Source organism: Cydia fagiglandana, chromosome 8 (genome assembly GCF_963556715.1).
Source record: "Cydia fagiglandana chromosome 8, ilCydFagi1.1, whole genome shotgun sequence".
NCBI classification, from domain to species: Eukaryota; Metazoa; Arthropoda; class Insecta; order Lepidoptera; family Tortricidae; genus Cydia; species Cydia fagiglandana.
Genome location: NC_085939.1, coordinates 7,708,107 through 7,722,674, shown reverse-complemented (window position 1 = coordinate 7,722,674; position 14,568 = coordinate 7,708,107). Strand labels below are relative to the sequence as shown.

At 35.6% G+C, this 14,568-nt stretch overlaps 1 protein-coding gene across 1 annotated transcript in view; it reads left to right on the top strand.

The window, feature by feature from the left end:
• Positions 1–549: 549 nt before the first annotated feature.
• The window catches only part of LOC134666589 (roundabout homolog 2-like), a 58,805-nt gene continuing 44,786 nt past the window's right edge, over positions 550–14,568 (top strand). The window contains exon 1 of the mRNA XM_063523794.1: positions 550–734. The gene's annotated coding sequence lies outside the window, so the exon portion shown is untranslated. The remainder of the gene's footprint in view (positions 735–14,568) is intronic.

The following is a 14,568-nucleotide window of genomic DNA, read 5'->3' as shown; positions in this document are numbered from 1 at the left end:
ACCTAAAATAAACATGGCTCGACATGTTCTCGGTTAGATCCTGTAGAAGATAAAGCCTCAACACGTTTTTAAAACTGCTGAAATGTATTTATTTCGCACCCCTTACGAGTACCTCCAAACGATGCGAAACATTTCTTACCTGCCAGCAATATTGCAGTGTCTAACATATGAAGATGTGACCCTTGCTGCTTACGCATGTATGGAGTGCTTAGGGGCCCGATTCGGATTTTGAAATAGACATCTATTAGATATCTTTTAGATATCACAAAGATACGATAACGATATGTTTAAGATCTAACCTGTCAAATTTGACATTTGCGCGATTCTGGAGATACTCTTTAACGATTTCCTCAGGATATGACTTAGAGATCTCATTCACATCTAATAGATGTCTTACGCTATCTAACGTAAAAGTTACATTGGTTGCCCGAATTGCGCTGCAAAAGAGAACTATTTGATAAGTATCTAAACTATAACGTATCTAGAATGGATCTAGTACGTGTCGTCTCTTGTGAATATCTTGAATTTCGAATACGGCAGTAGGGTAGATGCGCGCGTCTCTATGAGCTGTGTACAGCTAAAGTCCCCCTCAGTACCGGTTTGACTGTGGCGAAGGGTGTACGGCTCCTGAATTTCAGCCGGCTTTTGGACTAGACGCGAATTGTTTTCAGTGTTGTGCAGTGATAATTGACTTGTTGTCGTCGGACTTTGGTTGTTCGTTATGGTTTCATAAGGTATTGTGAACTTTTTAATGCTATGGTTTATGAAAAAGTATGAATCGAATAAGAAAAGAAATAAAGAAGTTTCTAATTGGAATGTTATTGCCTTATTGGATGCATAAATAAAAATAATAACTAATTAATAGGTATCGTGTAGCTTGGAAAAGTTAATAACTCTGATGATATAGTAAAAGGTAGCATAATCCTATTCTAATAAACTGTAATTTCAACCGCTAAGAAAATTTAGAAGTTTAAAAGTTTATAAAAATGCATCGTGGTGTTAGTTGAATAAGTAGTTATAATGGAAAGTGGAAAACAAAAAAAAAAACTAATTATGTAAGGTGTAGGTATGTTAGTTTAATGTTATTCCAGATATTGAATAAGTTACATGAGACTTTTTCAAGTGCATTGTTTGATTTTGAGAATGATATGGTAAATTGGTATGATTGGAGTTTTAATATTTACTCTTACTGATATTTGAAAATTAGGCCCGCACGCTTTGAATTACAAGCAATATTTTTTAACCGACTTCCAAATCTCAAAGAAGGAGGTTATCAATTTGGTTGTATGTTTTTTTTTATTTTTTTATTTTTTTTTTATTTTTTTTTATGTTTGTTACTCCATAACTCTGTAATTACTGGACCGATTTTGAAAATTCTTTTTTTGATTGAATGTATATACATACAGATTGGTCCCGTTTTTGTCAAAATCCAGTTCTGATGATGGGATCCATGAGGAATCGAGGGAACTCCTCAAATCTTAAAGGCATGCGTATAGAGATTTTTGTATTTATATCAGAAAATCAAGCATTTTCATTAAAAACTGTTGCATTTGATGAAGTGGAACTGCTGATGATGATCAGAACGGAACTCTTCAACGACGCATAGTTCACGGTTGGCGATTTGTCCTCTTCGTTATGGTTGTTAAGCAAGTTAAATTTTTAAGCCACATTTTTGTCAAGCTCGAGTTCTGATGATGGGATCCATGAGGAATCAAGGGAACTCCTCAAATCTTAAAGGCATGCGTATAGAGATTTTTGTATTTACATTAGAAAATCAAGCATTTTCATTAAAAACTGTTGCATTTGATGAACTGGAACTGCTGATGATGATCAGAACAGAACTCTTCAACGACGCATAGTTCACGGTTGGCGATTTGTCCTCGTCGTTATGTTTGTTAAGCAAGTTAAGTTTTTAAGCCACATTTTTGTCAAGCTCGAGTTCTGATGATGGGATCCATGAGGAATCAAGGGAACTCCTCAAATCTTAAAGGCATGCGTATAGAGATTTTTGTATTTATATCAGAAAATCAAGCATTTTCATTAAACACTGTTGCATTTGATGAAGTGGAACTGCTGATGATGATCAGAACAGACCTCTTAAACGACGCATAGTTCACGTTTGGCGATTTTTCCTTTTCGTTATGTTCGTTAAGCAAGTTAAGTTTTTAAGCCACATTTTTGTCAAGCTCGAGTTCTGATGGTGGGATCCATAAGGAATCGAGTCCTCAAATATTAAAGGCATACGTATAGATTTTTTTGTATTTTCATCATAAAATCAAGCAATACATTAAAAACTGTCGCATTTGATGAAGTGGAACTGCTGATGATGACCAGAAGAGAACTCTTCAATGACGCATGGTACACGTTTGGTGATTACGAATTTCGATTTTGACTTGGACTGGGACCCGGACTCGGACTCATACCCGGATCCGGTTCGGACCCGGATCCGGTTCGGACCCGGACCTGGACTCGGATCCGGATTCGGACCCGGACTCGGAACCGGACTCGGACCCGAACTCGGATCCGGACTCGGACCCGGTCTCGGACCCGGACACGGACCCGGACTCTGACCCGGACTCGGACCCGGACTCTGACCCGGACCTTGACCCAGAAAACCACTATGATACCTTAACTAAATAAACAACTATGATTACCTACCATAAAATTAATGTAGGTATAAAGTACGATGATGCCAATCTTACTAGCCCCTCCCGCTTAAACCCCCGTACACCGCACGACATGCGCCATTAAGTGGGTTAGGTTAGGTTTGAACTGCGATCCTCACAGAACCGAACAAGGATTAGGTTAGGTTAGAACTGAGAGCCTTACAGAAACGAAATGCTACTTGAAAAGTGGGTTTGATTAGGTTCGAACTGCGATCCGCACAGAACCGAACTGCTATCTGAGGAGTGGGTTAGGTTAGGCTAGAACTACGACCCTCATGGCTCCTCTTCACGATGGGCCAACGCCGGCCACTCCAAGGGACGCATTTATGCGTTAGAGGGAGCAAGTGATAGTGCATGGCTGCGTCCCTTGGAGTGGCCGGCGTTGGCCCATCCTGTAGAGGAGCCATTATACACAAGCGAAATGCTAGTAAAAAAGTGGGTGGTTTTACCTCCTTTTCTACATAGTGTACCATCTACAATAATCTTTCATCGGCCCCCATGGAAGCCGGTTTTTTTTTCTTAAAAATTATGACTAATCAATCATAATATTTTGCTGTTTTTATCACCCAAAAAAGGAAATCGACCTATTTTTACCTGTCTAAAAAGTAGTGAGCAGATAATGATGAAAAAACATACAGCAATAAATAATGTGCTATTTAACATAACAATTATACTTACTGACCTAAACTTATCCCTTCCCTTTCCTTAACTTAAAACAAATACTGTTTCCAATTTGATTTTTTACACTAGAATTCATTTTAGTATAGTATAGGGTCAGGTGGGGTAAAATGAGACTAAGTTTTTCACACTCAAAACCATTTTGCCCGTGTCTTATAATTATTTACCCCAACTGACACTTAGTTTAATGATTGCTTGTGTTTTTGTATTTTATGCCTATTTGTATGTAATGTGTATGTATGGTTTTGTTGTGTATTAGTTTTATGTTAAGTGATGGAGGTTAGATTAAGCATTGTTTTAGTTATTGTATTTTTGGACTAGTAGACATTATGTACCTATTTTTAATCTTAATAAATGTGTTTATACTGTTAAAAAAAACTGACACTAAGGTTTCAATAACTGGCTGCACTTCAATAACTGGCCACCTTACACTAAAATTAATTTAGTTTTTACCTAGGTGAATAGGGTAATTCTCGGGTAATTGGCCACCGGTAAATAACTAGCCACCCTAAACTAAAAATGAATTCTATTCACCTATAAACATAATTCAATTTAGTTTCAATAACTGGCTAGCCTTCAATAACTAGCCACCTTATACTAAAATAAATTATGTTTATAGGTGAATAGAATTCATTTTTAGTTTAGGGAAGCCAGTTACTAACAGGTGGCCAGTTACTGGAGAAATTACCCTATAATTCATTTTAGTTTAAGGTGGCCGGTTATTAAACAGTGGCCAGTAATTGACGAATTACCCTATTAAACCCTCAAATTCAAAAATACCTATAAACACTACTACTACTACTGATTGACTAGCACGTTATCTTTTACGCGGATTAGCAAAGTAATATTTTGGTTTTAATTAATATGGATTCCCGCAAAGTAACGCCTGATTCTATTCACTATATTTAATATACAACAAAATAATTAAAACTCGGCTATTGTGAAATAAACAATAAAAATTGGGGCTAACTAAAATTATATCATTATAATGAACTTTTACTTTCAGTTGACTTTAATACTTCTCACAATACAAAGCTTCGCGTAATTATTTACCTATTCCGTTTTTATTATTAAACAAAACAAAAATTCCTTTGGAATTCTAATGGCTCTCGAATATTTTGAAAAGGATCTATAAAACAAGTAACGCTCCCAATAAAACGACTTCACAAACAACGGAGGTCATCTTCAAACAGAATTTTAACAAGAGTTCCGATTATTATTCAAATAATTTTCGACCCTCCTCGCTATCTGACGCACTTGTATCAACAAACACTAACTTTGTAAAAAACAACATAAATTACTCCAACGCTCTTTGGATACAACAATACATGACAGAGATGTCAGGAATAAAGTCATTTAAATCCATTGTCATATTTTGGGTTATCAATGTGGACTACGCTAAGAAAACAAGATAAAATACATGTAACACTTTCTTTTTTAATGAAAAATAAGCTTTAAGGTTAAGAAAATAAGCGGGTCTCGGTTTTTGTTGGGTTGTTTTAGATAAAGAAGTTGCGATAAAGCAGATAACAGCAGGCGTTACAAAAGAGTCGTAACAAAAGGTATCATTACATATAAACATGGCGGCCCACGTTAAACCGGCCATTCACGGAGTCGTGCGCCTCATATCGGGTTCACACGATCCCAGTCCGATAAAGGAATACTGTATTTGGAATGTAATTTTGAAATTGCAAAGAATAAAAGTCAGCTTAAGGAAGGATCCCCGAAAGTTATTTAAAAAAACTAAGCTAACTCTAATTATATTTATGTGAGTAAATCCGAAACATAGAATATTAATTAGATCCTTTATCATTTATATGTCCAGCTTTATTGAAATGTTCTGTTTTTGTCATGTAGTTAATCGCGTAACCGGTATTATAGATAAATAAAATACTTACCTATCTAAGTTTTTAAATTAGGTACCTTAGATAATAACGTAAAATGAAATAAAACCTAACTGCACTGTCTGATATACTTACCAATACTTACTCTGAACGTCGAATTACTAGATACCTACTTCTTGGAGAAAAGCACTTACTCAGGTTCCCACAAATCCACTTCGAACCTAACGATCGATAGGATATAAATCTTAAGGCACAGCGGAGCTTTACTTGTAAGACTGATTGCTCTCTCCGTTTTGGAAAAATAAATACCATTCTGCCAAACTTCTTGCCCATCAAGGCATATCTATTACGAAATTGCAATTTGATAAATAGCTGAGCATTATTTTGGGCGGCGAAAGAAATGGACATACTTGAGTTTAAACGATACTATCACTTTCCAGTGATATTATCCTAAAACACGTTTTGCGTCGCTCGAAATAAAGTTTATTTTTGGTGGTCAAATGTTTTGCGAAGAAATAAGTAATATAAAGAAAATGTAATGGCATGGATGGCATGATAAAAGCGAGTCTTTTATTAAATTGACTGGAGGTTGAATATTACTTTGCGGAGACGATCAATACTATTTTGTTAAGATTGACTGGAAATCAGTTTTTGACGCTGTACTATAATTAATTACAGGTAACTTGAGAAAATTACCACTTTTTATATCTGACTCATTTATTATTTACTATCTCAATAGTAAATAGTATTTATACTCAATTACTACTTACACTATTTATATCTCAATAGTAAGTAGTATTTACTATCTCAATATTTAATATCTCAATAGATAACCAATCAAACAACCGGCCAAGAGCATGTCGGGCCATACTCAGTGTAGGCTTCCGTAGTTACCAGTCCGTTACAATAGACCTTGAAAGGGTCCTATTAATAACGGCGCTATTCGAACTATGCTTTTAGGATGTCACAGCGATACGATACCAAACTGTCAGTGTCAAAAGTGACGTTTTTGGTTGAAAAACGCATTCAGTCATTTAAATAACAATGAAATATGTTTTAGAACATACATAATTCAAATTTAACGAACATAATTCAATCAAATCGTTGCAAAATACAAACACTTGGTTGACAGTCTCCTTGTATAGTAAATTAACAGCTTGATTTTCTCAGGTTTCCACCGCGCTCGCGTGCGCGCCCGTGTCTGTCGGTGCCCGCCCTTCGCACGCGATACCTAAATTTTCTAATATCCTTCTTACTTTTCTAACCACATTTTCCCTTTATCTCATTAGTTTCTATATTGAACTTTATTTTATGAGTATAAGGTGCTTTTTTTGTCATGTTTTTTTGAGAAAGATACGCGAATGAGGAAGTAAGGTGCGTTTAGCTCGCAGATTACGTCGAACCAATTACTTTTGCAATGTCTCACGAAGCTCGAGTTGATTTAAGGTTCGGAAACGTGAAAATTTGGGTTACTTGGCGGGATTCTTATTGGTAGCGTGAGCGCAGGCAAGTATATTTATTAGGCAAACCAGTGTGTGTAGAGTGACCAAACTCTGTATTCGTATTTGGAAAGCACTTTTGCGCCATACGCATCATGAAGCAATTATAACGAGGCTCCTAGACTATGCGTTTCTTCAGGAACTTCCTACCTCGCACAGCTACACTCTGTAATGAACTGTTGCATACGGTATTTCCGGACCAATACGACCTTCAAGAAAAGAGCATACCTATCTTAAAGGCCGTTAATGCATTTAAATCTTTTCTAGTGTTGCAGGTGTCCTTGAGCGACGGTAATTCGCTTACTATCAGGCGATCGTCTACTCGTATGCCTCTATTCTCTGCATAGTCTATTACCTGCATAAAAAAGTATAGGTTGGTAGGGTATCACGGAAATCATACTTACGTTTTGAATGTAAGTAATTTATACGATTGTAATATGTAGGTACTTACTTAGTGTTCAATAGCAAGCATTGTTTCAACTTCTAAAACTTATTTCTGTTCACGTAAACTTTTGCGTGTTGCCTAATGATCACATCATGCCCATTCTTACTTTTGTGTTCGGATGAGTCCTATTAGATCACGTGTTAATTCGCCCTGTCATGCGATGAGTAAACGGTTATTTTCGTATCAGGGGGCGCACGCAACTGATGAGGCTTTCATTACCGTTTTTCTTCCGATAATCGTAATAGTTTGCTTTGAGAAAATTGCCCTAGGTTCAGGTGGGGAAAAATCAGAGATAATTGAGTGTGGTTCTTATTTTTATAAGCATAAGGGATGCTTTACAAACTAGTTGGATGTGTCGCGTATTGTAGAAGCTTTTAAAATGAAGCTATAAATCAAGTTGCGGTCAGCTCTTTATTCACTTTGTCATTTTGAACGCTTTAAGCATTTACCTGCCCTTTATACTCAGTATTCTGCTACCATAAATCTTCACCAAAATCGAAACAAAAAATCTTTAGGTACAGTCGCCATCAGATACATCGGAGCGGCCAAGGTGTAAACAATATCTGAACACGCACTCTTAACGCCTTGACAATAGAGGCGTGTTCAGATATTTGTGAGCACCTTGGCCGCTCCGATGTATCTGATGGCGACTGTACATGAACAATTGTTTGCGAAAAACTACTTAACAATTAATTTGTCATGCTTCGCGGTAACAATATTTTGTCCAGTTCTAGCCAGTGTCCGCCCGCATTTTTTAAATTGTAAGGGCCTTTTAACATGTTCGAGGCGATTTCGGGAATACAAGCTCAACAATGGACCAATGATTATGTTAGTGACTGTAAAGTAATAATGTCCCTATTATTCTAAGAGACTATTGTTTACGTGGAAGTGGTTAGTGTAATAGGACGACCATTGTAGTAAATGCAGTCGGCACATTGTGAGTTATGAATAGCGACGCCATATTTCAACGGCGTAAAGTGCATTATGGACTGGATGATGAATTTGTAAGTTGCATAAGTTAATGTTTGCAGACGGACGCGTGGGGTACGGGGTTAGTGATTTATATTCGTCTTTTGTTTTTGGGTGTTTAGCCAGCAAGAGTATCAATGGCACACGGTCGGAAGGTCGTTATTCTTGCATTGTGCCACTCGTATTGTCTAACAACGACATCGTTAGTAAGTTGGCGGGTGGCCGTACGCATTGAAATTCTATTGGTGACATGATAAATCTTTGACTGCTCATGTATTGCTAGAACCCATTGAAATAATTGTTTCGATCACTAGACAAGTTTTTTTTATGTAAATTCGATGCGTATGCATAATAATTCCACTTATCATGGACGGATGTGCTACTAAGAGAACGGTAGTCCATGTTGCACGTCGAATTTCAATTAATTTTCGAAATAAGTTGATATATGTGCGCTTTCGAAACACCGAATGTTGTAGGTTGTAGCATGTATTTTTTACCTTTATTGATCAGAGCGCATTTTTTATTTTAAAAAACGTGTTCTATTCAACAACCATTGATATATGGTATTTGACAAAATAAAACGCCATAAAGCTAAGCGAAACACGGGGTGTAACGATCACCCACACAAGTTGAAAAAAAAATGTCCAAAAGTACTGTTCAAACAAGCGCAAGGCATCTCTGAACTGGTTACTATGAAACGATTTCTGTCTATGTCCCTTTAAAGTGCATTTTTGGTGATTTGAAAAAAGTTCATTGTTCAAAACACTCAGTTGTGATCGGTGCTTATAATAAAGCTGGAGTCGTATTGTGTCAGGACGGGTGATCTGTGATGTTGGCTATTGTACTCCCTCCATGTTGAACAATAAACTGACCAAAGAATAGGCTCAGCGATGTCGCAGCTGAATATTTTTATAAACAGCTATCGACGTGCACCAATGATTTTATAAATACTTTTAGATACTTTTTTTACCTAAGAAGGCAAGAATGACAATAAACCTTCAGGATACTTAAAAGTGAGTTATTCAGACAAGAGCATGTGTAACTTAAGCACATATCAAATAATGAACAAAACAACAACGCTCTCATAAAAATAACAACTGCGAGGCCTACGGCTACAAACGAACTCGTAATGACCACTAAAGACCCTAACTTCAGAGGTAAAAACCCAAAAATTTAACGAAGGACCGGCCAGAGATAGAATAATTAAAACGTACCGGCTGAAGTGCCCTCGTAAAAGATTTCACGGGCATTCGGCATTAACACTACTGCGTTAATGAGGTAGTGAAACTTTGGAGCGGTTCCAGAATACCTTGTAAACATTCGAGGCCTACCCGGATAATGTACTTTGAAATAAAGCACTTTCTTCGCGGCACTTATGTTGTTGGCTTTTGAACCCTTTTACTAGTTGAGTGTTAGTATGATGACAACTGTTTAACTTTAGTACTTACTCGTGTAGATAGTTCGTTAAGTTATTAGTAAGAAATATTACTTCCATTAATAGGTGAAGCTCAAATACCTACTCGGCTTTTACAGCAAAACGGTTGTGGTGTGGTGGTCTAAGGTCAAGTTTATGTTTATTAAAAATACGGGGAGAATAATAGTGCCAGGCAACAAAAGTTTAAATAAAATTAAAGATAGCAAGCTTAGTTTCGAATGGTGTTTAACGTCCGTACAACAAATAATACTATATTAATATTCCTATTACTATTTCCGTGCAAATAAATACCTAAGTAGTATGTAAAAAGTTTTTCATTTATTAAAAAAATATACGTATGTATCAACCTATAATAGAAAATAAAATCAACAGGAAATATGTACTATAAAGATCTTTATGACATTAAATAACTGAAGTCTATATAAAACTTAAGCATGCTACCGTAGCATATTCTATGTAATTTATAAATATAATCAGAAGTACTGTAAAGTCATTCACTAATTATATTTAAATTCAATTTATTCATGCCTGTTAGCGTCAAGCAAATTCTAAATTGAATCCGCACTACCGGCATCACCAGTCTCACTTTGAATTTCCAACGGCATACGAACGTATAGATTGTGTGAAATTCCCTACGCTTGAGCCGAATTAACAACACACACGGTAAATTACAGCTTGGCTCGAGCTGAGCTCGGATGCTCGAGTGCTCGACTTCGAGCACGGTTTTAAGCTTAATAAATTCAGGCACGTTCGCGGATCGTGCCGCTTAGGGCCGTTTGACGCTCGCAAATCGAAAGTGTATTTGCATGAAAAATATTGCAATTACGCTGTTCTTGAGTTTTTTTCTGTTGCGCAAACTGTTTCAGAAATTTCATTTGCTTCCAGCGGCCTTAATAAAATCTAGGTTTTAAACTTTTTGTAATATGTATCAGTTACTCGTACTGGCTTACCTATTAAATCTTAATTGATGATGGAGGTATTTGAATTTGTTACGTATACTTGATGTCAGAAATGATGTGTCATGTATTTAGTATATCTGTATTTACTACAAAGTTAAGTGTGTAAAACTGAGCGTAAAATACAATGTAAATACGTGTCATCAAACAGAAACATATTCATGCTAGCGAAGCGAGAAACGTGAGTTAAACTATACGCCACCAATTTCTACATTTGCTACGTATGCTGTAATTTGCTTTGGTTGTCAAACAAAACAGCTCACACCTGTAATAATGAATTATTTTAGGGCTTGCGTGATTTTGGATGGTTGAAGAGTATTTAGATATTGTACTCGTACACTGTACAAAGCCGTGGCGCTTCGGGCCGGCAAACAGCTCGAAAGCTATATCACGTTGGAAGATTCTGTGAGCTTTGAGGGATTAAGCTCTCCAAACTAAGCTCTACATGCTGCTTTTACGATTAACGCGTCTTTTTGATATGTCATGTGTCAACTATGTAAACGTAAATATCTTGTTTTCGAGGAAACGTGGAAAGTTTGTGACGATGTAAGGATTAAAGGAAATTTGAAACGAAACATTTAATTAAGAAGTGGTGACAAAGTCAACATGTATTATTTTATTCTTAACGAGAAGTACGCACATACTCGTACTCAAACAATGTAAGGATTTTTATTTTAAAGAAGGGATATGTTGGTGTTTTTGATCGATTTCATGTACACTTACGTATTTATCCAGTACCTACCTACTTATAGTTTTTTACGTGAAATTGCAAGACAATTTGAAAACAACTCCTAGCAACATATTTTAAAGACAACTATTCTAGAGAATTTAAATGACTAATAAATGTTTTGTTAATTGATAGTTTTGTTGTATCTTCAACCATTTTTCTAATAACAATGAAAAACTGCAAATTTTAACCACAAAGTAATTTTTTCTAGTTGAACTGTTATCCGCATAAATATTTAATAAGTATTTATTTACACAAAATATCAAGAAGTAGTGTTTGTGTGCAAAGTGATTAATATATTTGCATAAGGAAACCCTTCCCGTCTTAAAGTTCCTTTTGATAATTATCTATTGTCTCACTGTTGTTTCCTGTAAAACATTACACTGTCGCATCCGACAAGACTCTAGACGAAAACCCGGAAACGTTACAATTATGTACTTTATTAATACACTACTGTTTTTACTTTTTACCCGACAGTGCGATGCAAAGGAGGGTATAATTATATAGTTTTTAACAGTCTATAATTAGATGTATGTATGTGTGTTTGTTCCTTTATGGCAACCTAGGCAAATACATATTACCAAATATAAACTTAAAGGCTATCGGCTGCTCGTACTCCTAGCGAGGACCGCTGACCCTCACCAAATACCAATTAGATTTAAAAAAAATCTAGGCAATAGACGCGTGGGCCGATTCATTGTCAAAGTCTCACATGACAATAAAAACTAAATAATATGGCGACAATTATGTTATTTTTTATTTTATTTTGAATGAACGTTTAGGATCTATAGCCATTTAAAGTTAGAAACTTTATCCTATGTATGTAGTCATTTTGTACAACGCTGACGAGTTTAGTTCGCTTGTTTAAATAATTTTGAAGTTTATTAAACTGTAATAAGATTAAGCAATCGGCGCGGCCATACCTACTACTTATTCGTAAAATACGAATGGATAAGATTGTGAAAAAAGAAGCAAGTAAACACACGAATTCTAAACATTGCAACAAGATAAAGGGTTTTAAAAGAGTCCAAAGTTTACTTAATTTTTATAGTAAATCAATTTCGATTTATAAAGGAAACTTTATAAAAAATATGATTCCCGGAAACCGGGAAAACCATACCAACCATGTATTGCCATTGGCGCAAGGCGGAATATTCTGCGTGGAAAATAGTGGTAATTAAATATACGATGTATTTTTGTTACTTATGTAAGAGAACGTTCATTAATAGTACAGTAAAATATAACTATAGCTCTATCTTGATTATTAGGTATTAAAAAAAACATTTTTGTACTAAAGTACTGGTCATTTTAGTTTAATTCAGTGTCTGCTAACACGTTCTAAAAAGATGGCTCATTACATGAATAATCATATCTATTTCTCTTTTCTCCCGCATATTTTTAAAGTTTTATGGATATGTACTCGTATATTTCAATGTAACTAAAACTGGTCACTTAAGTATTAAGTCGAAAATCGTTTGACATGTTTCACTCTGAACCGAGAAGTGTCATCAGGAGCTCGCGTTGGTCCGCCAAATGCATTCATTTATTGGATAGGCAATAAAGGTAATTAGCGTAATGAGTGATCTTTCAAATTGCTGGCGAGACGGTCAACCATCCCAATCCGGTATTATCTGAGTGCTAAATTTAGCCTAGATCGATACGCGAGCATTCGTTGCAGCCAGCCCGATATTTGGTATCCGTTCAGTTAACTGGGATTTCTAATTATAGAGTTATTTGTAGCAGCAGATTAAGGTTGAAATGAAATATTTGTTGCGAGATAACGAAAAAAGGGCTGAAAATAGGGTTAGAAGCAGATTGTATATTGGATATCTTTATTTATCACTAGTAATGCTTTCGATAGGTTCCCCGTTAGGTAAACAAAACATAAGCTTCATGCTCCTGATTATAAAGTTACATATAGGTATATCTCGTTAAAAGTGTCGTTACGACGGTTTTGCGCGATTGAAAAAGAAATAGGTATACTTACTCAAGATAGAGATGTTATTCATCATAATTTAATTATTATGTACAATATGTACAAAGTCATGTAAGAAAATTACGGATTCATAGGTTATAACCTGGCCAAAAATGGCCAACTTCATTCAAGTTATTTTCCATCGTACATACAATATTTAATCAAGGTGTTAGTTAACAATTTTATGGCAGTGCTGACCAAGATAATCAAACAACAAGATAAGCTCAGCTTATATATAACCATAGCGTAACACTAGTTTACATTGTCGAGCCTTTAAAAGCTCACTTTATTAGTATACATAAGTTACCTACCTCGCCTAATCTCCGAGATAATAAGTAGCTACTTTTTGATATTTCGTCAGTAAACATTTTTTTAAATGATAAAGCGTCGTACAAACGGCAGAATGTTAACATAACATCACAACACACTTACGAATGTAGCATCGCAGAAATAAAACAAATAACAGTTAAACAATAGTCAGGCTTAAAAATGGTTGGGCAAAAACTGCCGATTGTAATATCGGATGTAGGTTTATTTAATAGGTCTATGTAGTTATTACCGGTGTATGTGCCTGGCTACTGTCAAACACTATTCACACATTTATTTATTTTATTACTTAGGTCATATTATTAGTGTTCCATACAAAACTTTGTTTTACGTTAAATTTAGTTTGTAGTTAGTTAGTTTTTTGGTGTAAGTGTCCACGGTTTGAATCAAGGTCTGAAATAAATGATTTTTTTTTTTTTTTTTATAAACGACTAAAAGTTTTAAAAATAGTGTACAGCATCGCAATTGTCAGTACATCCTGCAGCTTAATCGCAGCTTTAACATGGTGACTACATGGTGAGTAATTTAACATGGTGACTACAGAGTCTGTAGTACAGACCACTACGTTAGGTAGATGCAGCAAATTGAATAGACACTCGCGTGTTTATAGTACTGCACTGTTTATTAACTACTCGATCGCTTGCGTGTTGTTCTTACTGGAGGATATATGTTTTTACGTATAATAAAATATACCTCATTGACCTATATTTAATACTCAGTATAGATATACGTGGATATTTATACTCTAACAAACATTCGGAAAAAAAATAGTTTAATACCTACTATTCGTAAATTGTTAGTTTTTATACTTTTAATTTAATAGCGTGTTTGCAACAATTCGTTTGATCTATAATCTGTGGTGGTGACCTACCTTTTGTACACTATTTAATTTGTATGGACCTGTAGGTACAATCAACGAATAAATCGGTTGTCTATGCATTTTTTATGCGACAGAGTTAACTGTGGATGGTTTACATAAAAATCTAACCCTAATAACCCAATAAACGCAGCCTGATTACGTAATAACGCACCTGTGAAGGGGAAAGC